Source organism: Emydura macquarii, unplaced genomic scaffold (genome assembly GCF_026122565.2).
Source record: "Emydura macquarii macquarii isolate MOO-44397 ecotype Brisbane River unplaced genomic scaffold, CSIRO-AGI_Emac_v2 contig_318, whole genome shotgun sequence".
Taxonomy (NCBI): domain Eukaryota; kingdom Metazoa; phylum Chordata; order Testudines; family Chelidae; genus Emydura; species Emydura macquarii.
Window position 1 is genome coordinate 4,359,765 of NW_027130455.1, and position 23,324 is coordinate 4,383,088.

General features: G+C 42.2%; 1 protein-coding gene across 5 annotated transcripts in view; it reads right to left on the minus strand.

Moving 5' to 3' along the window:
• The window catches only part of CNTN5 (contactin 5), a 645,973-nt gene that overhangs the window by 98,555 nt on the left and 524,094 nt on the right, over window positions 1-23,324 (minus strand). The gene's annotated exons all lie outside the window — the stretch shown is intronic.

Consider the following 23,324-nt stretch of genomic DNA (forward strand, 5'->3'; position numbering starts at 1 on the left):
AACCATCAAACTCATTTAACACTGAACTCCTATAAATGGCAACAAATTTTGATTACTAATGACCTGAGCTGCATCATACACTCATAGAAATGTAGATGTGGAAGGGACTTTGAGAAGCCATCTACTCCAGCCCCTGCACAGAGACAGGACCAAGTAAACCTAGACCATCTCTGACAGATGTTTGTCCAACCTGTTCTTAAACACCGCCAATGATGAGGATTCCACAATCTCTCTTGGAAGCCTATTTCAGAGCTTATCTACCATTATAGTTAGAAATTTTTTCCTAATATCTAACCTAAATCTCCCTTGTTACAGATTAAGCAGATTACTTCTTGTCTTATTTTCAGTGGACATGGAGAACAATTGACTACCATCCTCTTTATAACAACCCTCTACATATTTGAAGAGTGTTATCAGGTTTCCCCTCAGTCTTCTTTCCTCAAGACTAAACATATCCAGTTTTTTTAATTTGTGCTCATATGTTAGGTTTTTAAAGCTTTTATAATTTTTGCTATTTTCCTCTGGATTCTCTCCAATTTGTCCACAACTTTCTTAAAGTGTAGGACCAAGAACTGGACATCGTACTTCAACTGAGGCCTCACCAGTGCCAAGTAGAGGAGGACTGTAGGAAGGCGCAGTGGCCTTCCTCGGAGCCTGGGCACGCGGAAGGGCCGCAGGCACCCAATCAGACTCTAGACTTGCCGGCAGCCCAGTCTGCCCGGCAACCAGGCCGCTGGGCCCCGATAGGTCCTGCCGGGCGGCCAACGCGACAACAGGGGGGCGGAGCCTTAGGGAGGGCGGCAGCCATAAAGAGCAGGCCCTGAAGCTCAGAAGCAAGAAGGCTGCCGGTGGAGGCAGACGCACTGCCTCGCCGGCTGCGGCAAGGGGCTGAACCACGCCAGACTACGGCCGCAGGTAACCCCCTTGCGGCCCCGGCGACCCGCCTCTAAGGCCTGGGTTGGGCCTCCGGGCCCTCTGGACTGGCCGAGGTCTCCAGGCCCGAGGCGCAGGGGGCCCAGCCTCAGGCCCGCAGCGGCTGGGACGAGCCACCTGAACCAGAGAGCTGGGAGTTCCGCCCAGAAGCTGGTCCGGACCTGGGCGAGCTGCCAGACGCCCAACCCCAGGAGGCGGGATCCGACCTGGAGGAGTTGCCGGAGGCTGAACCGTACCCCCAACCCAGCGATCTGGAGGAGCTGCCCCTCGCTGAGGAGCTTCCCAGTCTACCCCCCGTGGATGCCGAAGGACTGACTGGCCTACCCCGGGTGGTGTACCCCGATGACCCCGAGGAGCCGACGGACACAGGTACCGGGGAACCCGGGGAGAGGAAGGAGCCCAGGGACAGCCAGAGGCGTGGCTGTACTAGGGGTAACGCCCAGTCGGCGTGTTGCGGCAGGAGCCCCGCCGACTGAGTGGCAACACCCGTGCCACTGCTAGGGCCCTGGGCTGGGACGCAGTGGAGTTGGATGGGCCTGCGTCCCCCTCCTCTCCCCCCTGATCCTTGCCAATCCCCAAAAGGGAATTGGCCTCTGCCGCCCGCTAAACTCGAGCCACTGCTTTTTGCTCGCCCGCCCTGCGTGAGGGCCGGGGCGACAGACTCCTTGCTCGCCCGCCCTGCGTGAGGGCCGGGGCGACAGACTCCTTGCTCGCCCGCCCTGCGTGAGGGCCGGGGCGACAGACTCCTTGCTCGCCCGCCCTGCGTGAGGGCCGGGGCGACAGACTCCTTGCTCGCCCGCCCTGCGTGAGGGCCGGGGCGACAGACTCCTTGCTCGCCCGCCCTGCGTGAGGGCCGGGGCGACAGACTCCTTGCTCGCCCGCCCTGCGTGAGGGCCGGGGCGACAGACTCCTTGCTCGCCCGCCCTGCGTGAGGGCCGGGGCGACAGACTCCTTGCTCGCCCGCCCTGCGTGAGGGCCGGGGCGACAGACTCCTTGCTCGCCCGCCCTGCGTGAGGGCCGGGGCGACAGACTCCTTGCTCGCCCGCCCTGCGTGAGGGCCGGGGCGACAGACTCCTTGCTCGCCCGCCCTGCGTGAGGGCCGGGGCGACAGACTCCTTGCTCGCCCGCCCTGCGTGAGGGCCGGGGCGACAGACTCCTTGCTCGCCCGCCCTGCGTGAGGGCCGGGGCGACAGACTGAAAGACTAACATTCCCCTGTGTTGTAGGAAGGCGCAGTGGCCTTCCTCTGAGCCTGGGCCCGCAGGAGGGCCGCCAGGACTGGACCGGGCAGGAGCCTGTCCTACAAGGACCCATGTCTTAAACTGGTAACCTAGATCTCAGTCTCTGCATCCAGTACCCTCAGGAAACCCTACATTCCACTATCATTCCTTTTCAAATAATGCAAATTTTGGATATCCGTGTTGCAGCTCTTATTGCTCATATGTCCAAAAGAGTGGATATTTGTAGAAAATGAACTCCCCATTATGAAAGTCTATACTGGGAACACTGCTATAACAACACCATTGTTAAGGATGGACCACACTGGAAAAATTGGGTGAGAATGATTACAATATCCATCACTACATACATACCAGATAATGTTGTAAATAAGACAGTGTGGGTCATTTTCCAAAGAAAGGTGTCCAGGACTGGTCTGAGGTTGACATTAGGAAGGCTACAAAACCACTCAATTATTATAGTTTTAGTACAATAATACAGATGTGGTTATTTCTGCTGTAAAAACATTTGTGCTCTATTCACTCACAGCTATTGTTTAGCAGAACTATGAAGATAGGGAACATTTTAAAACAGAAAAGATTCAGATTACATAGATCAATGATTTCATCAACTTTAATTTTGATCACTGGATTTTTGTCATTCATACTACAGCGACTAAAGGGGCAAGGGAAATCTGTTTTTGATGGGGGAAAGTGTAGTTTGTCTGGTAGTAAATAAGTTTAAACTGAGTTTGAGGGTCTTTTGGTTTGCTCTGTTGGCTGTCGGTTGGGGAATATATGAATGAGGAATTTACACCTATTTATTACTTGGGGAAAAAATAGGAGTACAATGCTTACTGATGACCTTTGACAATGCTTCTTTTTGGGCACCCAGCTGAAGCAACCATATCTCTTTCAATGGTCACTCAAGAGGTATGTCTACTCTGCTCGAACTAACACTTTAAAAACAGCAGCATGGCTGGGATAGCACAGGCAGTGGCTTGGGATAGCTGACTGAATACATACCCAGGGTTCTGGGGAGGTTTGTACTCAGACAACTACCTGAGCTGCCACCCGTGCTACTCCTGGCAACACTGCTTTTTTCGCTCACTAGCTCAGGCACAGCTAGCATGTGTCATTCTATCATTGATGCAAACCATGCTCCCAGCCAGCTGCAGTGTAGACATTCCCGAGGCTGGCCAAGATGGATGAGCAATGTTGCTGTGAGCTGAAGATAAAGAGGGTGGAAGGTGAGAATGGCATGCAGAGTTCTGGGTACATCAGTCCCTGCTGTGGTGTGCAGAAAAGGAGTAAGCAGGATATGATCACATATAACCATTAGCTCACATGTGAGGTGTTAGTCCTATTGCTCTTGTCTAGGATATATCCTTTGGTGCACAGGGTGTTGGCTGACAAGGACCCATATCTTTGATTCATGCTATTTAATGCAAGTAAACCCAGATGAGACTGGCCTCAGTCTCAAACCTTGTTCTGAGATGAGGATGGAGGAGCTTGGAGCTGAGCATATAGACACTAGTGACTTGGATTTTAAGTGACAGGCCTGGTCTGGCTATTGGCTTGTCCTTGACTATAAATACAAATGAGTTCACACAATACCATGCAAGCTTAATCTTCATCTTGCTCAGCAACTCTGATATTACCTTCAGCATGGCTGTTAAGCCATGTAGAGAAAGCAAGCTGCATTGCAGCAATTTCCAAGTCTCTGAGGAAATCTTACTGGCAAAGTGCACAACCTCCAATACCTGGAAAGCATCTGCTGACCATGTTTGTCCTGCAGTGTCCACACAGATCCCAGATATAGTTCGAGCTTTGCTGAGTTGGTGGAAATTAACGCAAAATCCTGGCCTCAAAGAAGGCCATGGGTGTTTTGCCACTGACTTCAGTGGTTTTAGGATTTCACTGTTAGGGTACTCTACTCTACAGCTGCTGTCACATACCTGAAGCAGTGCAGCTATGCTGCTGCCGTGCCTTAATGTAGAATTTTCCCACATCGACAGAAGAAGGTTTTCCATCAGTGTAGTTAATCCACCTCTCCAAGGGTGGTGGCTTGAGTGATGGAAAAATTCTTTAGGTCAATCTAACTATGGCACTCAGAGTACAAAATTTTTCATAAATCCTGAGCAACATGCAGTGTACAGCAGGTCATGCTCTTCATGTAGCAGTGTGTGATCTTACCACCTCCTGCTCTTTTCTCTGGAGACTGCTATTAAAGGAATCAAATCATAGGAACAGAAAGTTGTCATTTTGATTCTGCTGTATAACTGACAGTGCACTTTAATCAAGGAGGAAGACACATGTTTTTTGGTTGTACAGTTTGTTGGTTATAAACTCATTTAAAACACAGGAGCAAATCTTAAGAGGTGCTGAGCACTTGCAACTCCTACCTAATAAAGTCAACAGGAGTTACAGGTGCTCAATACACTCCAGGATTGGGCTTTGGGTTTAGAGGAGACCCAGGTAGACCTTTAACTGGGCTATATCAGGGACAAGTAAAGCTACAAAACTTATATTCAGAATAGTATTTTTATCTTGCCATTCCTAGGTAGTAATAATTGAATAAAAAAATCAGGCAAAAACGTGTATTGGTGGGAGGTTTAAAGGTGTAAGGTTGCATTTTCATACTCATTTGTTTTTTGTGTGCAATTTTATCTGTTAGGCAGGACTTAATTTTTATATTTGCCTATGAAAGTAATCAAAGCAATTAGGAGAGTATTAATATGGAATTTAGTGAAGGAAAAGCTAAAGAAAAGCTTTGCACCCATCAACCTACAGTGACTGGGTAAGATAATAAAGCAGTGACTAAAACAGTTTCATTTCCGTTCTCCTACTTTTCTTATTCAGATTGTAAGAAGGAGTTTCTATGTATGCTAGAAATACGAACTTTTTAGATGCAAACTTGGTTGAGAAGCAGTATTGACTCATTTAGCCCATGGCTTTTCACAGTGTTCTGACCTGAGCAATCTCTCTTTTCACATTAGCCTGGATATGGAACCTGTCAGTATTCTTTAACATTGATTTCAAGGAATGAAGATAAGTATTTGTAAATAGTTGAACCCTTTACTCTCCTTGAATGTCTGTAAGTTCTCTCTCTGTTTCTCTCATAAAAGATGTGTAAGCCTCCAGATTTCATAGGAACTGAGAATTCCTAGATCAGAAGAGACCATTGTGACCTCCTGTATAAGACAGGCCACAGAAATTCCCTCAAAATAATTCCTAAAGCATATCTTTTAGAAAAAGATCCAGTTTTGATTTAAAGTTCCAGAGGGGTAGCCGTGTTAGTCTGTATACAGCAAAAACAACAAGAGTCCTGAAGCATTTTAAAGACTAACTAATTTCTGCAGGCATAAGTTTTCGTGGGCTGAAACCCACTTCATCAGATGAATGAAATAGAAATCAGATAGGAGGTATATATATACATCCAAGGGTAAGAAACAACAATGGGGAGGGTAGGTGTTAGCAAAGTCCATTCAGTTAGAGTAGATGAGGCCTATTCACAACCATTGATTAGAAGGTGAGAATGTGTGAACAGTGGCAATTACTTCTTGTAATGAGATAACCAGTCCAAGTCCCTATTCAGACCTTGTTTGATTGTGTCAAGTTTGCATATGAGTTCCAGCTCTACAGTTTCTCCCTGAAGTCTGTTTTTGAAGTTTTTTTGTAAAAATATGGCAACTTTCAAGTCAGCTATAGAGTGTCCTGGAGATTGAAGTGCTCTCCGACTGGTTTATGGATGTTACCATTTTTTTATGTCTGATTTGTGTCCATTTATTCTTTTGTGTAGTGACAGTCCGGTTTGGCCAATATACATGGCAGAGGGGAATTGCTGGCACATGATGGCATACATTACATTAGTAGTAACCAGGATACCATCCACTCTTTATGATTTTTTTGATTCCCACCTTTGATGGAGTTTTGTTATTTAAATACTGTTAACCTAATTGGACACCTTTTTGTAGCTAAGTCCCCAAGCACAACATTGAATTACTAGGATTGTATTCTGTTGATTTTCTCAAACATTTATGAGGACAACTGCAATTCTATATGTGGCATCCCAGACTGGAATACTAAATGTAATAGGCTCAGACTCAGCATTAATGTACTATAAATCACTGTCAGTTTTACTGAATACATATAGACTGAATCAGGGCAAAATTTTCAAATGATCCACAACTTGGCCTTTCATTTTTGTCTTTGCAGCTTGCTCCACACTAACATTTGTACATAAAAAAATCGACTTTGCTGGTACAAATGGAGTTCACATCTGTAAATGTAATTTAGAATGCTGACACTAAAGAGTCAACACTTCCCAACAGATGTCAACACACACAGATCCTATTTTAAATATGAGCATGGGGGGAGGGGGCGTGGGGCGGGGGAATATGGGGGTGTGTGAACTGTGCTTTCTCCAGTCTTATTGTGGGGTAACTTTTGGAAAATGCTGACATTTTATGATAAACCTTGTGAAAATGGGTTGTCTGGGGTTTCCCCCTCCCCCCCCACTAAATAAATCCTTTTAACCTGTAGGTAAGATTTACAGGTTTTAGCAGTATTTCCCATTCAAGCCCTAATTCAGTATGTATCCAACTTTAAAAACATGAGTAATCCCATTAAAGTCAATAGCTCTACTCACATGCTTAGTGATAGGCATGTGCTTAAATACATTGTTGAATCATGGTCTAAGAGTATTTGGAACAGATGCTCAAACCAGTAATACCTTACCTGCAAGTACACAGGTACAATAAACCTTTTAAATTATGCACATTATCATTTGTGCACATATATGAGAGTAGGATAAATATCAGAGACTACTACCTTTTGAAAATTTGGCTCTGCTTGCCTAACTAGAACTAAACACTCCCAGATACCTTGTCACAGAATGAAGTGCAAAACCTGATGAGAATTCCTTAGAAGTGATGTCTACTTTGGTGGTTTCCAAGTTCTTTTTAGGATTGGTGATCTGAAGAAGAGGGAAGGCAGGATAAGATCTTTCCATTCACTGTGCAATCCACTGCAAGAGTATTTTTCTGCCTTATAAAGTCCTTTGTTTTCAGGGTAATCCATGTAAAGATGCTGAAATATGATTGTAAACTGATAGGAGTCTTAGATGTACCCAACAGAGATAGTAGCTACCTTGTATTCTGGGTCCCATTGCTATTAAAGTCTATGACACACCTCTGCTTTCTTATTTTGGGTGCATTGCTTCAATGAAAGGAATATTTTGCTACCTGAAGATCTCTTTCACCACTGTAAATCTCTTTATGTTTCTGAATGATAGTAATGAAAAATTAGCTAACTCTATTTTTCTCAGTAGTTTAAAAATAGGGTGCTTGTAGGACATTATAATCTTTAAAAAAAATTATTTTGAGATATTTTCAAGCTTTGGCTACTAATTAAAAGGTCAACATGAATGCTCAAAAACACTCTTGGAAAGGGGTTAAATAAAAATGGAAACGCATCCTGGGCATAATTACCAAGGATTAATGAGTGGTAGACCATGTGCACAAAGGGGCAGATTCTCAGCTGCTGTAAATTGGCATTACTCCATTGAGTTCAATGAAGCTATGATGATTTACATCGGTTGTGGATGCGGCCCAAGGTGTCTAGCCTAACTGAAGAACAAACATTGTTTGAAGTGCTAACATTAATTTTGAGCAATACAAAGTGAGCAGTGGAATTATTTCCATATTATCTTGAAGCACAAGAAGTTTTAATTTCAGTGAAATGAGACTCTTGTAAATTTAAGGCTGTTAATTAGACCTTTACAGGGAAAATTTCATATGCTTAGGGCAGCAATTGTTTAGCTTAAACATTATTACTATAGGCATTGTAATAATGTCCAGTCAGTGAAAATCTGCATGGTTTCATGTTCCTTAGTAACATTGCTATAGTGAGGTAACTATGGGTGCTACCATACTATACACAGCAGTCAAATCATCTCTTCTCCTGCCACCCATTTTGAAAACTGTATAACTTTCTTGATACTTGTTATGTGTGGAAAGCATTTTTGTGTATTATGTTAGAGATGTTATTTTTGCTTTTCTGTGACTGATGAGTGGAAGGAATGAGATGGGAAGACAGGACGAACTGGTCACTCCTTTATTGGACACGAGGACAGCGAAAATATGAAACCAATCTTGAAGGTGATAAACAAACGCTAATTTCTCAAGCTCTCTCATTATATATCTAATCATTTTCAGTTTTCTAACATTTTTCTCTCTATTCCAATTTATATGGGCAGTGATGTGTGTGGTAAAACTGGATTATTCTCTCTGATCAGGTTCTAGGATTATTTAAAAAATAAGAAGGCATTATGTTCTCATCTCACCTTACAACCAAAGGCGGGGAGCAGAGGAGAGGAGAAATGAACATAATGGTAACATTGCACTGATCTCATTCTATGTAGAATTCTTGCATTCACATTTGTAACAGACTTAAACCAGTAAAGTACCTTTCTTTTGAATGAGGCACAGGACAGAGGTCCTAATCCTTTGGGATAATTTCAAATTCCATAATATTTTTCACAAGATTAACCTGTGGTGTTTTAGCCAGATTAAAAAGTTTGTAATTACAATCTGCCTTCTTAAATTCCTTATGCAGTTTTAACTTTGAGACTTCATTTCCTGTCTATCGTGTAATGCTGTTGTAATCTACTTTTTGGTGTCTGTGTTTTAGTGGTGTTTCTGTATGAAAAGATTTGTGTGGTAGTCTGTTGCTAACAGATTTTTTATGATATATATACTGGTAAACTGATATAATCTCATCTTGATGCATGATTTACTATATATGGTGTGAGATAAGTACATAGAAGTTTACCATGAGTTCCATTATAAGGAAATTAAATATTTATATATAGTATCTAAATCACATACATAAAAGGGGCAGATGCTTGTGGAGATCAAGTGCAGCCCCTTACCAAGTCTCTCTGAGAGAGCCTGGCTGTCACTTTAAAGCGAGTCCACTGTATTCCTGCACAGGAAATAAAAGCCCCTCTGGGTGACGGGGCAACAAAATGGCAGATGAAATTCAATGTTGATAAATGCAAAGGAATGCACATTGGAAAATATAATCCCAGCTCTACATACAAAAAGATGGGGTCTAAATTATCTGTTATCACTCAAGAAAGAGATCTTGGAGTGATTATGGATAGTTCTCAGAAAACATCCACTCAATGTGCAGTGGCAGTCAAAAAAGCTAACAGAATGTTGGGAATCACTAGGAAAGGGATAGATAACAAGACAGAAAATATCATATTGCCTTTTTATAAATCCATGGTATGTTCACATCTTGAATACTGTGTGCAGATCTGGTCACCCTATCTCAAAAAAGATATGAGAATTGGAAAAGGTACAGAAAAGGGCAACAGAATGATTAAGGGTATGGAACAGCTTCCTTATTAGGAGAGATTAAGACGACTGGGACTTTTCATCTTAAGGGGATATGATAGAGATCTATAAAATCATGACTGGTGTAGAAAAAGTAAATAAAGAAGTGTTATTTACTCCTTCTCATAACACAAGAACTAGGGATCACCAAATGAAATGAATAGGCAGCAAGTTTAAAATGAACAAAGGGAAGTATTTCTTCACACAACACATAGTCAACCTGTGAAATTGTTTGCCAAGACTATAAGAGGGTTCAAAAAAGAACTAGACAAGTTCATGGAGGATAGGTGCATCAATGGCTAGTAGCCAGGATGGGTAGGGATGCAAAACCATGCTCTGAAGTGTCCCTAGGCTCTGTTTGCCAGAAGCTGGGAATGGGTGACAGAGGATGGATCACTTGATGATTACCTGTTCTTTTCATTCCCTCTGAAGCACCTGGCATTGGCCACAGTCAGAAGACAGGATATTGGGTTAGATGGACCATTGGTTTGAACCAGTATGGCCATTCTTATGTTCTCTAAAACAAAAATCTACATGAGGGAAAAACTCCCTTGGAGGTTTATTTGGCTCAATTCAACATTATAGTTCAAATGAATGGCTGGAAGGAGGTTTGAAAAGGAAGGTTACTAGCAGCCAAATTGGGTGGCTCAACTCTGATAGTTTAGATCGAGGTAGTTAAACAATGGGTGTTTGGCCACTGAGTGTGTAATAAGATCTGGGATGTGTATAGGGATAATTGACATGGCCTCATACCTAGCAGTTATTTGACCAGACACACTTAAAAGGCTCGGGAATAGCGGAACCAAACCTAAATGGCCTAACTGATGTCAGTGGAGACAGCGCTTGGGGCAAGGACTTGGGTAAGACTGGACATTTACAATAGTTTTCTATCCCATTTGGAACCCCAAAGGGGAATGGTCAGGCTTTCCCAGCTCAAAGAATACAGAGATATAAGTTATACTGCATTGATCCAACTTCATTTGATGATCTGTCCTGATTTTTTCAAAACAAATCAAGCCCCTCATTGCCCTCCTCCAGAAAAATGCCCAATTCCATTGGTCTCCTGAGCCCCAGAATTCATTCGATCAATTGAAACTTGCCTTTGCTATAGCACCAGGGAGCTCACTCCTGAAGAGTTAAACTATGAAATATTTTCCAAGGAACTCCTGGTGATAAAAAAAATGCCTTTACAGAATGGCGTCATTACCTAGAAGGAGCTCATCACCCAGTTCAAGTGTTCACTGACCACAAAAACCTGTAAAGTCTGATGCTCTACCAACTGAGCTAGCCAGGCTCACTCTATTTAGAGCTAAAGTCTTAAACCAATGGTAACTTTGGCGCGCCTTCTTTTTCTCACGATTTGATTTCGTTATCATCTACTGCCCCAGATCCAAAAATGGCAAAGTGGGTATCCTGTCCTGAAGATACAGTACCACCCCCAAGATCCCAATCAGGAACCAACCCATTTGCAAATCCTGTAACTTTCTCAACGCAGCTCATCACCAACATATACTCAAATTGATATGCTCTGCCTCAGAAATTCCACCTGATGAACAAGCTACTATCAACAAACAAGCAGCCACATGACTCCTCAGAAGGGACCACATATGTAAGTGACCATGTCTATATGTCTCCAGGACCCACCACGGTCACTGTCCTGCAACTATACCATAATTTTTCCCTACCAGGACACTTGGGGCTCTTCAAGACCCAATGGTTAATATTCTGCTCCCTTTGATGGCGAAGATGCGCCCAACCATAAAGTTCTTCATTGCCTCCAATCTTTGGCACCCCATCTCGACCCTTGGAGGCCATCACTATAGATTTTATCATAGAATTACCAGAGTCCAACAATTTTACAACAATGTTAACAGTAGTGGACCACTTTACCAAAATGGCTCACTTCATCCCTTGCACAGGTCTCCCCTCCGCTGAAGATATAGCCCATCTTTGGATTCTTCAAGTAAAAAATGTGCTTCTTCCAGAGTACATCATCTCTGATCAGGGATCACAGCTCATAGCCTGGTTCTGGTGCGAGACCCTGCACCTGCTGGGAGACCACACATGTCCTTCTGCTTACCATCACCAGTCCAATGGCCAGACGGAAAAGGCCAAGCAGATTCTTGAGCAGTATCTGTGGTGCTCCATCACTCATCACCAGGACAATTGGTCCTCACTCCTCCCTCACATGGAGTTTTCCTACAACAATGCAGACCATGTGTCTATGGGTCAGAGTTTCATTTTTACCTATTATGGGTACCACCCCATATTCCACCACAATCACCTACACCCTCACCCAACCCAGCCACCTCAGACCTGGTGCAGTGGATTTGTCGGGCCCAGGAAGAAGTGAAGAAGCAACTGGAAAAGGAAAAAGTAGACTATAAGGGGCATACAGAACAGCATCGACAGCAAGGACCCAGCTATGTAGTAGGACAAAAAGTATGGTGCTCCAGAGAGCAACTGCACACAGCCAGACTTGCTCATAACCTGGAATTTTGGTTCTGTGGCCCTTTTAAGATCCTGCTACACGATCCAGTCACTTTTATACTCCAACTATCCCAATCCCTAAAGATTCACCTGATGTTTCATATCACTTTTGAAACTCTACTCAGAAAACCCTTTCCCTCATAGGACCAGCCTCCTCCTCCTACCTAGGGCAGAAGTTGAACCCGAACAGAGAACTTCAGTCCTGGAATCTGATTGGCAGAATGCTGGGGATCCTGGTTCATCCACAGCTTTTTTTTTTATAAACCCAGCACAAGAACAGGAAGTTGTCCATGCAACTGGAATCCATCCTCCTTCAGCTCCCCTGGCTTGACTTCCTGGCATCCCAACCCAACTTGACTCCTGGCATCCAACTTGTAGTTCTGATCTCCATTTTGTCTCCTGCTTGTGACCTCTTGGTGTCCTGGTTTGGCCTGATTCTGGTTACTGATTCACAGTTTTGCTGTCATGTTTGTCCACTGCTTTTAATCTCCTGTCATGCCAAATCTTGACTCCTATCCTGTGACATGGACCTGACTCTGACCACTATGTCTGGCTGCCAACAACCCTACCATGACAATTCTTTCTTGAAGTGTGGCCTCAGAACTGGACACTATATTTCAATAGTGCTTGCACCAGTGTCAAATACAGAGGTAAAATACCTCTCTATGAGAACTCGAGATTCTCCTGTTCATGCATCTAAGAATCACATTAACCCTTTTATTCACAGCCTTTTGACCACTGGGCATGCATGTCCTGCTGATTATCCATCATGAGACCCAAATCTTTTTCAGAGTCACTGCTTCCCAGGACAGTCCCCCATACTGTAAGTATGGTCTACATTCTTTGTTCCTAGATGCATACATTTAGCCATACAAAAAGACTTATTGTTTGCTTGAGCCCATCTTAGCAAAATATTGGATCACTGTATCATTGGCCTGTCCTCTTCATTATTTACTACTCCCCCAATTTTTGTGTCACTTGTCACTTGTAAGTCAGTGATGATTTAATGTTTTCTTCCAGGTCATTAATAAAATCATTGAATAGTATAGGGCCAAGAATCAATATCTGCAGGACTGCAGTAGAATTTACACCCACTTGATGATGATTCCTGGTTTACAGTTACATTTGAAACCTACTAGTTATTCAACTTTTAATCTATTTAATGTGTGTGATGTTAATTTTATAGCTTTCTAGTTTTTAATAAAAACGTCATGCAGTACCAAATCAAATACGTTACTGAGGTCTAAGTATATACATCAACACTATTACATTAATCAGCCAAACTTGTAATCTCATAAAAAAATGATAAATTAGTCTGACAGGATCTATTTTACATAAATCCATGTTGATTGGCATTAATTATGTTGCCCTCCTTTAATTCTTTATTAATTGAGTCCCATATCAGATGCATCATTATCTTGCCCAGAATTGATTTCAAATTGACAGGTGTATTCCATTTAGCCTTAGTCTTGGCCTATCCCTGTTTCAAAACCCCTTTTGTATTGCACACAGTTGCTAGTGTTTATGGTTTGGGGGCTGTCTAGACACAAGAGACTTCAGAGCGTGGTAGCTTATTATAGAAAAGTCTGTTCTCCTGAAAGAAATATTGCACCAACCAAAAGGAACTTCTAACAATAATTAAATCTATTGAATACTTTCATCACTATTTGTATAGGAGCAAGTTTATGATCAGAATAGACCATGCCTCCCTGCAATGGCTCTTTCAGTTCAGGAATTCTGAAGGACAGTTTGCCAGATGATTTGAGAAACTGCAGTGCTATGATTTGGCCAGGCCATAAACAAGATAATGCTGATGCCCTGTCCAGCTGGCCTTGTTGGGATGCTTACCGGAAACACTGCCCCCGGCAGGAGAGCAAGGGAATGAGTGTGCCTCTCTTCCTTCATTTGCCCATAATCCTGGATTTTAGGAACCATAAGGAAAGGGATAGATAATAAAATAGAAAATATCATAACACAACTATGTAAATCCATGGTTCATCCACACCTTGAATACTGTTTGCAGTTCTGGTCACTCCATCTCAAAACAAGATAGATTAGAATTGCAAAAGGTACAGAGAAGGGCAACAAAAATGATTAGGGTTATGGAATAACTATCATATAAGGAGAGATTAATAAGACTGGGACTGCTCAGTTTAGAAAAGAGACGACTAAGAGGGGATATGATAGAGGTCTATAAAATCATGAATAGTGTGGGGAAAGTAAATAGGGAAGTATTATTTACCTCTTCACCTAACATAAGAAGCAGGGGTCACCCAATGAAATTAATAAGTAGAAGGTGCAGAACAAACATAAGAAAGCTCTTCTTCATACAACCCACAGTCAATCTGTGGAACTCATTGCCAGGAGACATTGTGAAGCCAGAAGTATAACTGGGTTAAAAAAAAGAGCATTATATAAGTTCATGGGGGATATGTCCATTAATGGCTATTAGCTAAGATGGCTAGGGGTTCAACCCCATGTTCCAGGTGTCCCTACACCTCAGTTTGCCAGAAGCTCGGACTGAAAAACTGGATCACCTGACAATTGCCTTGTTCTGTTCATTCCCTCGGAAGCATCTGGCACCCACCACTGTCAGAAGACAGGATGCTGGGCTAGATGGATCATTGGTTTGACCCAATACAATCATTCTTATATTCTTAGCCACTGGAACAATGGATATGGGGTTGCAGGAATGGACCCCAGAGCAACTAAAAACTTCCTGAAGAGATGATCTTGATATCAGGATAGCATGTAATTGGAAAATCAGCTGGCAAATGCAGCCACTCTGAAAAGTAGTGTCCCCTCACAACACCACAGTAAAAGCTTTCTGGTCACAGTGGGAATGCTTGGAATTTAAATATGAAAATTGTATAGGAGATGGCAGAAACCAGTGTGTGATGGCTACAGAGTACCAGCTGGTTGTGCCAGATACATTGAAAGAGGCAGTTCTGAGGTTATGTCATGATCTTAATTAAAATCACCGAGCATTCTGAGGTTCCAAAAACATTAGCCAAGCTAACGGAGAATGTTTACTGGGTAAAACGCAGGCAGGAACTAGAAAGTTGGTGAAGAAAAGCCCCTTTGCAGCAGTAGCTTGTGGGGGCACCAGTGTATCCCATTGCTGTTGGGTCCTCACCTAAGACGGAGACTGGCACTCAATACTTGCTGGTCGCTATGGTCTACCTCACAAAATAGCCAACAGGCTGTGACAGTAGCAGGGATCCTAGTGAATGAAATCTTCAACATTTTTGGGGTGCTGGGTGAGTAACACACAGATCAAGTGTGAAAATTTGAACTCAAAATGTTTCAATAGGTTTGTAAGATTCTGGGGATTTACAATACTTGCATCATTCTAGCACATCCAAAATCTGGTGGAAATGTTCAGGAGGACACTGGGGGTTCAGCTGGCTACCTTTGTAGAAGAGAACCACAGGGATTGGGACCAGCATAGCCCATTCTTGCTGATGGCTTATAGAACAGCAGTCAATGAGCGTACAAAGTGTGCCCCAGTACTCCTCATGTTTGGGCATGAGCTACGGACCACATAAAACCTCTTGTATGGAGTTCCTGAAGAGGAACAAACAGATTAGAACCATGTGGACTATGTAGTCCTCTAATCCAAAATTGAAAAAGTTCACACATTTGCTAAGGAAAATATGAGGACAGTCTTACTCAGAGATCGATTGAAAACCCTTTCCTGATCGTTAAAAGGAAATCCAGGCAAGAAAAACCCCCATGAGATTTGATTGGGCATAAAATTCTTTGTTGTTGGTGATGTGAAAACGTTTTGACAGAAATACACTGTACATACATAGACCAGAGGAAGATCTCTGTGTAAGCTCAAAAGCTTGTCTCTCTCACCAACAGAAATTGGTCCAATAGATGATATTACGTCACTCATCTTGTCTCTCTAATATCCTGGGACCAACATGGCTACAACAACACAGGCTACTGTACAAATGTAAATAGTTAAGCTTGTATCATTTGTAATTTGTAACATTACTTTTTTTTTTCCTTTCTGTTTAGGGTAGGTTATTGGATGTCACCATTTTTAGGCCTCATTGAGGTGATGAACAAAACTGAGGTTGGAAGCACTGTTAGGAGCTGGGTGAAACCTTGTTACAGGTTAGGTTAAAGCCCTGTTGAGGTTGATAGGTGTGAACTCACCCTTCAATTAACATAACTGTAAACATAAGACCAAAGCTGTGAACCCGCTCTAGGGCTTTTCGGCAGCCTACTATTTTGGGTAGGTGTTTGTGGGAGTGTGAGACCACATGGATATTGAGGTCACAGACAAGAACAGAGAGACAGGCAGAGGAAAAAGAAGCAAGAAAAATCGAGGAAGATGGAGGCACCTATAAGAACAATGTAACCCGGGGGGGGGGGGGGGAAGGTAGTGAGACAGAACTTTTGGGTCTGGTGTTACCTTAAGGAGTTTGGGTGGCTGGTAAGCTAAGAAACTGCTGCTTTTTATTCTTGGTTCCTTCAGCATTCAGAGACATGGGACTTTTTGTACATTCCTTGTAAATAAACAAGGTTGCATCAAAGAAATACCTAGCTGCTACCAATTTCTACTCCCAGCTGAAACACCCAGAGTGCTGAACTTTGTCTAGCCACTCAGGTCAAAAAGGGACAACAATACAATCTTTTAGACGCTGCAGTACAGAGGACTGTTCAGCTTCTAACCATCTGGCTTTTGTAGTGAAATAGCCTTTTTTACCCCTTCTCCTTGTAGTAATTATTTTCTGTTTACTCAATATATGAAAACAGTTCAGAACTCTTATCTCATTGCTGCCACTGCCTTCAATGGTTCAAAGGCAGCAGAATGAATGTATTGTATCACATTGTACCAGCTGAGAGGAAAGTGCTTTTACAAAGCTTGTCTGACACCTCTCCTTTTCAAGAAGAAACACTGAAGAGGCAGAATAAGCACACTGATTCTCCCTTATCTATATAGTAAGATGTGTGTGCCTTTGAAATGCTTTTCTGGGCTGTCCAATGGTTACAGCAGGAGATGGGCAGTCAGTACTTAAACATTCTCTTCACCAGTCTGCCATTGCGTGGAAAATTATATTGCTAGAGAACCAAACACAAGAGAAGATCACACCCAACATTCAGAAGACTCTCCGTTATTTGTGTCTGCCATCCTGATGGGGATGATCAAATGATCTATAAATGATAAGCTTGGGATGATGTAGTAATAAAATAATACTACTTGGCACTTCCTTGGTGCTTTTGAGTATGCAGATCTCAAAGCTCTTTACAAATAGTAAGAGGTTATTCATCTGTTGTGTGATATCAAAACAGCCAGTTAATATAAGAAAGCCAAGAAGAGAACACTGAACTGCTGACTCCCAGTTTCCTGCTCTAACTACTAAGCTTGTTTCCTCCCTATTGCTTCATAGTGACATAGAAGCTGCTTTACTGTCAAATCCTTTTAATTTCATCTGCTCACTATGGTTCAGAGCTACACTTGGAAAGGATAGTTTTTTATTGGTGTATGTCAGTAAATATTGATTTCACCATACACACACAAACTGACAAAAATGTTTCCATTGATAATAATAGAAATGTACAGATAGGCAAAGTTAAAAAGAAAAAAGAAAAAAACATAGAACTCCTTACAGTTTGATTTAAGGATATTTACTTTGTATATTTTGACATGCAATATTGGCATCTTGTATTTTAATGGTTATAAAGTTTAAACTTTTTGAATATCAACATCAGGACAAATAATTATTGGCTGACCCCACTATTGCCTAACACTCCCCCCCCCCCCCCCATAACTACCTATAACGAAGAAAACTACAAGCAATACAAATTAAAAATAAATGAAAAAAATGCTTAGAAATAAATGTTGATACTATCTGTCAAAATTATATATATAAAAAAATTCTGTCAAGCCTTTTCACAACCACTTCAGATAAAGTAAGAGTGGAGCCAAACCCAAAGCTTTTCTGAAGGTTCATGCATCTTGATTGATTAAAATAAATTAATAACAAAACGTACACCTCTTTACTATCTATCAAGATATTTCTGCTTGAACAGAAGGAGAAATACAGGTTTAAGGTATTCTTGCAGTATTTCAGATACAAATAAAATCAGGGAGACCTGGAAATCTCATGAACAAGCCCATTCTTGTGAGACTTCCAGATGAATTTCTCCATCAAAGAGGCTTTGCTAAACATTGTATTGTTGGGAACAACTGAATCTTTTGAGTTTCACCCATCATTGTTTACCTGTCTGGAGATCATGTTTTCCAGCATAGCACTTTCTGGAAATTTAGTTCTAAACACCTGTAGCATTAGAGAGCAGCACTGGTATTTTTCTTCTGTTATATCTGACCATAATCCACAGTTTGAATGTAGGTTTCTTCTTTTTTTCTATTGTTCACTCCTGTTGCTGGACTCAGTGCTCCTAAATAAGATGCTTGACTGACAAACCTTAAAAGACTTATGTTCACTATTTAGATTGACACAAAGGCAGCAGCAGTGCGAGCTCCCCTATTCCACCCCCAACAGAATGTGTGCCACTTAGTGCCAATTATGACTGTGGATTTTATTATATGGATGTTTGCCCAGTCCACTAGGAACCACACTGAAGCCACCAAACTCATTACCCACCATCCTCATACAGCCATCAGATGGTGACAATTTTCATTCATTGCTGACTAGGTCTAGAAGTGAAACTGGTTAACTTGAATGGAAAACTTCATATCCCATTGCCATTTCTTGGGTCAAGCAGGCTTACTCTTAAACGTGTCCATTCTGTGACTGGACTATTGTTAACAAAAAAGCAGCATTGTGACTGCACGTTAACTCAAAAAGACACGCCCTCCAAAACCAGTGAGCATTTAAACTGCTAAAAATGTTATAATTATTGATCAAACCAAAGCGTAACCATAGAAAAAAACCACTGTCTTTGGAGGGAAAGGTGCTTTCTTCTTCAGGAATCATCAGTATCAACAGCATTTACACAGCTCTTTTACATTTGCAAAGGGCCAGATGTGAGGAGCCAATGTGTGAGAGACCAGGAGTGCAGGAGCATCCCAACACTGGCTTGCAGAGGTCTGCAATAGCATTCCCTCTGCTCTGTAGACTATTGGAACTGCTAGCTTCTAATCCCCTACTGCAAGATGGCAGAAAAAGGGGGAAGGAAGGAAAGGACAGGGAGGAGACAAAATCATGCCTCTGTCCTCACTACATTCTGGATAGAGCTGGAGCGGTGTGTGGAAAAATCTGCTGCATTAATGGATGGAGCAGGCTGTGCACAAGGAAGACTTGTTCCCTTGAGGTGGTGTCACGATCTAGCTCAGTGTTTTAGAAATATTAACTGACCTCTATGTCATTTGCATCTGGTAGAGATTCTGTCCCTGCTACATAGAGGCAGCATGCTTAAAACTGGACAATTCTTGTGAACACATTGCATTTCATTGACAAAAGTAAACAAGCAACATTCTAGCTGCAAGCAGACAAACCAGAAATCTGTATAGCAGGTGGCAACAGAGACAAGAAATGTACTAACTATTTTTGCATTGTACATAAAATCAACATAGAAAAAATCAGATTTAAAAAACAGCTCTCCTGTAATACTGTCTTGCTTCGTGTCCCTGTGATTCTCTAGTTCTGTTTTCACTTTGATAGTCAACATGCTGGTTAATCATCAGATTGATAGTGTCTTCCTTTGTTTAAAATTTTATGAGGGATTATTTTTAAAAGTGTAATTAAATTGCAGAATCAGTAGCTTTCTTATGTTTTCTAAACTGACCAATTTAACCTAGTATATGTTGGCATCTTGAAAGAAAAGGATACACTGTCAGCTAAGTGGAGAGGCTGCTTTATGGCGCTGGCGGACTACTGAAATGTTCCTTGACTATAGGAAGCATAAATGGAATTATGCCAATAATATACCGGAATCTTATTATACCCTTGACACCAGTTTGCAGCTTAGTGGAGTTCATTTAACATTCTGGAAGAGAATTGAGTTATTTGGTACGATGACTGGCAAACTGGGTAAAATAAGATCTATCTTTTTCTAGGATTGCAAGGTGATATATGGCCTTGCAACTGGAAAAAGGCAGTTAAAAAGACAGATGTGCTCTTTCCAGATAACCTTCTGACTGCTAATATTATGGTTGAAAAGGGCATTAGTTCCTACTGGCAAACAATCTACTGATTAAGAATGTGAGAACCTTAAAAGCTTCAGTTTACTTTGCAGTGCCCTGTACTTTACATCTAACTCCATGGCTACTGACTGTTAAATAGGAAGTGCTTTTCTTTACAAATGATCTTTCTATAGCTACTTCATTACACTGGTGACACAAGTTCATTACACTGATGACACAAGTTACGTACTGAGTTACTGCAAAATACAACACGGTAATTCAAGATGATGTGACAGGATTTAAAAAATGTGTAATAATGCACAGATGTGTTGTAGAATTTTAAAAACATACACTGACATAGGAACACAGGATTTGCCACTCTGGATCAGAGCACTGATCCTCCCTCCTGCATCGGCCAATCTATGAACCTTTGGAGACAGGTGAAAACCCTTACAATATGCCTCACCTCCTGTGCAATTCTGAATATGGGGGACAAAATTCCTTCCTAACTCCTGTAGCCATCAGCCATGTTACCTGTGTTGCTGTTTTAGAAATATGGGGAAGCTGTCAGAGCTCTAGGGCACAAGAAATAATAATAGTACCATGAGAAAGGACCCAGAGTGACTTTCCTTGTCCTATCAAACTTTGCTTCTCCTACCATTGCCAGCACTGAGGTTTCTTGCCTGTTCTCATCCTTTACCCTACTTCAGTGACTCTCTACCCTTTCATGCTTTCTGACTTGTTGGGTCTCATCCCCTTTTTCCTCAACCTTTCTTCCCTCAGTTTCCTTCCCTGCACAGTACAAACATGCCATGGTCTCACCCATACTTGACTCCACCTTCTTCTTGACCTATTGATCCACCTCTCTTCTCCATTTAATCTCTAGACTTACTGAGTGCACGGTCTATAACCATTGTCAGGGTCTTCTCCAATTCCATCTTACACCCTTTCCTATTCAATTTCTGTTCCTTCCATGCCACCAAAACTGCTCTCACTAAAGTTTCTAATAAACTCTTCCTGGCCAGATTTCAGGGCCTCTACTCCATCCTCATCACTCGTGACCCCTTTGCTGTTTTGACATCATCAATCATACAACCTTTCTTGAAACCTTGTCTTTCCTAGGCTTTCATGACTCTCTCATTTCCCAATTCTTTGACCTTTCTGGTTATTCCACCAGCATGTCCTTTGGCAGATCTTCCTTCTCCTTTTCTTTCCTCCCACTTTCTTCAGGGATCCCACAAGGTTCCTTTATTGGCCTTCTCTTTTTCTCTCTCTAGAGTCTATTTCAAAGTTATCTTAATCACACACACTGCAGCAAATATTACCACCAATATAATACAATAAAAACACAAATCCTCATATGTCCAATCTCACATCATGGCCTGTCACTGACATTTATGGATATCTCACCATCAACTCATCTTGACCCAATTGAAAACCATGGTTTACCTCCCTGCTTTCTCTGTCTCTGTTGATAATCCCATTATTCTCCCAGTCACTCAGGCTTGTAACCTGGGTGTTGTCTTTGCCCTCTCTATAGCTGCTCACTTCCAGGCTGTGACCAAATAGTGTCACCTTTTGATTACAAACCCCCTCCAATTTATCAATATCTTTCTTGAATTGTGGACACCAGAACAGGACACAGTATTCCAGTAGCAGTTGCACCAATGACAAAAAGAGAAATAAAATAACCTCTCTATTCCTATTTGAGATTTCCCTATTTATGCATCCCAGGATCTCATTAACTCTTTTGGCCAGACCATCACACTGGGAGCTCCTGTTCAGCTGATTATCCACCATGACTCCAAATCTTTTTCAGAATCACTGCTTCCTAGGATAGCTTCCCTCATCCTGTAAGTATGGCCTATAATCTTTGTTCCTAAGGAGAGTGGGCCTGAGAGAAGGGGTAGGGAAGACATTGGAATGGGATAGGGACAAGTTGATGGGCCCAGGGCAGAAGAAGGAAGGGGCTAAGCATGGAGGAAACAGGCATAAGAGTCTACCCACTGGAGCAAAGTTATTTTCAGAACCTGGAATCTTGCCATTTCCACTAGCAAATATTTATGAAACCCATTAAGCAGTGTCTCATCCTCCTCACTTCTAGTGGATCCTTATAGAGCGTCTCATCCTCCTCCATAGTGGGTCCTTATAAAGGATTTAAACCTATGATCATTGTCAGTTGCCCTGTTTTCTCAGGTGGCAGAGGTTGATTTAGAGGTTCTAAATCTGCTGATCACCTGTGCAGGTGTCGATAAGATGCTATAAAATAGAGTTTCTGGGTTTTTTTAGTTTCCTTTTTAAAAAAACTATGAAATTACAGACAAAAACTATGTTAAAAGAACCTCATTAAGGTTGCATAGTCAAGCACTGAAAAATGAGAAAGTGCCAGAATTAAGGTTGCCTGTGTGAATGCATTATGATACAGTCTTTAATTACATGATCTATTACTATTATTTCCACAAGACCGGGCTGCATTCCGTGCACAAGATGGACCTGGGGATGAATCATGGCTGTGTAGTGAAAGAGGCTGTAGTCTACAGAATGCCTTCCTGACTTGTTGAAGAAACTGGAAGATGATTAGTGAATGAGGCAGGGGATTGCAGGAAGGGAAAGGAGGGTCTCCTGGTTAAGACAGTTGACTGCTGCCCAGAAGAAATGAATTCTAGCCCTATCTGTGCCACAGAGTTCCTATGTGATGCTAGGCAAATCACTTAAAACAAACTTTTCAGAGGTGGTCACTAATTTTATTTGCCTCATTTTTGGGTGCTCAGCTTGACACCTTAATACTTTTCTCCCACCCTTTATCTGTCCCGATTATTTAGTTTGTAAGCTCCTTAGGGCAGAGACCTTGGGCCCTAATGTGCAGAAGTGCTGAGGACTCTCAGCTACAGCTGAAATGAACAGGAGCTGTGCTTGAATATATAAAGCATAATATAATACTAAATACGCTGAAAAATCAGGTTTTAGGTGTCTCAGATTTGGCTCCCAAAATTAGTGAATAATTTTGACCTTAATCTCTCTATGCCTCTGCTCTTCATCTATGATATGAGAACAATACCACATTGTCAGAGGGTAGCTAGCCCTCTGAAGGGGTGGGGCTCAACCTACCACTGACAGGTTCCACAAGGGGTAAAGAGGCATCTCAGGCTCATCAATCGGGAGGCAGCTAACTAGGCAGG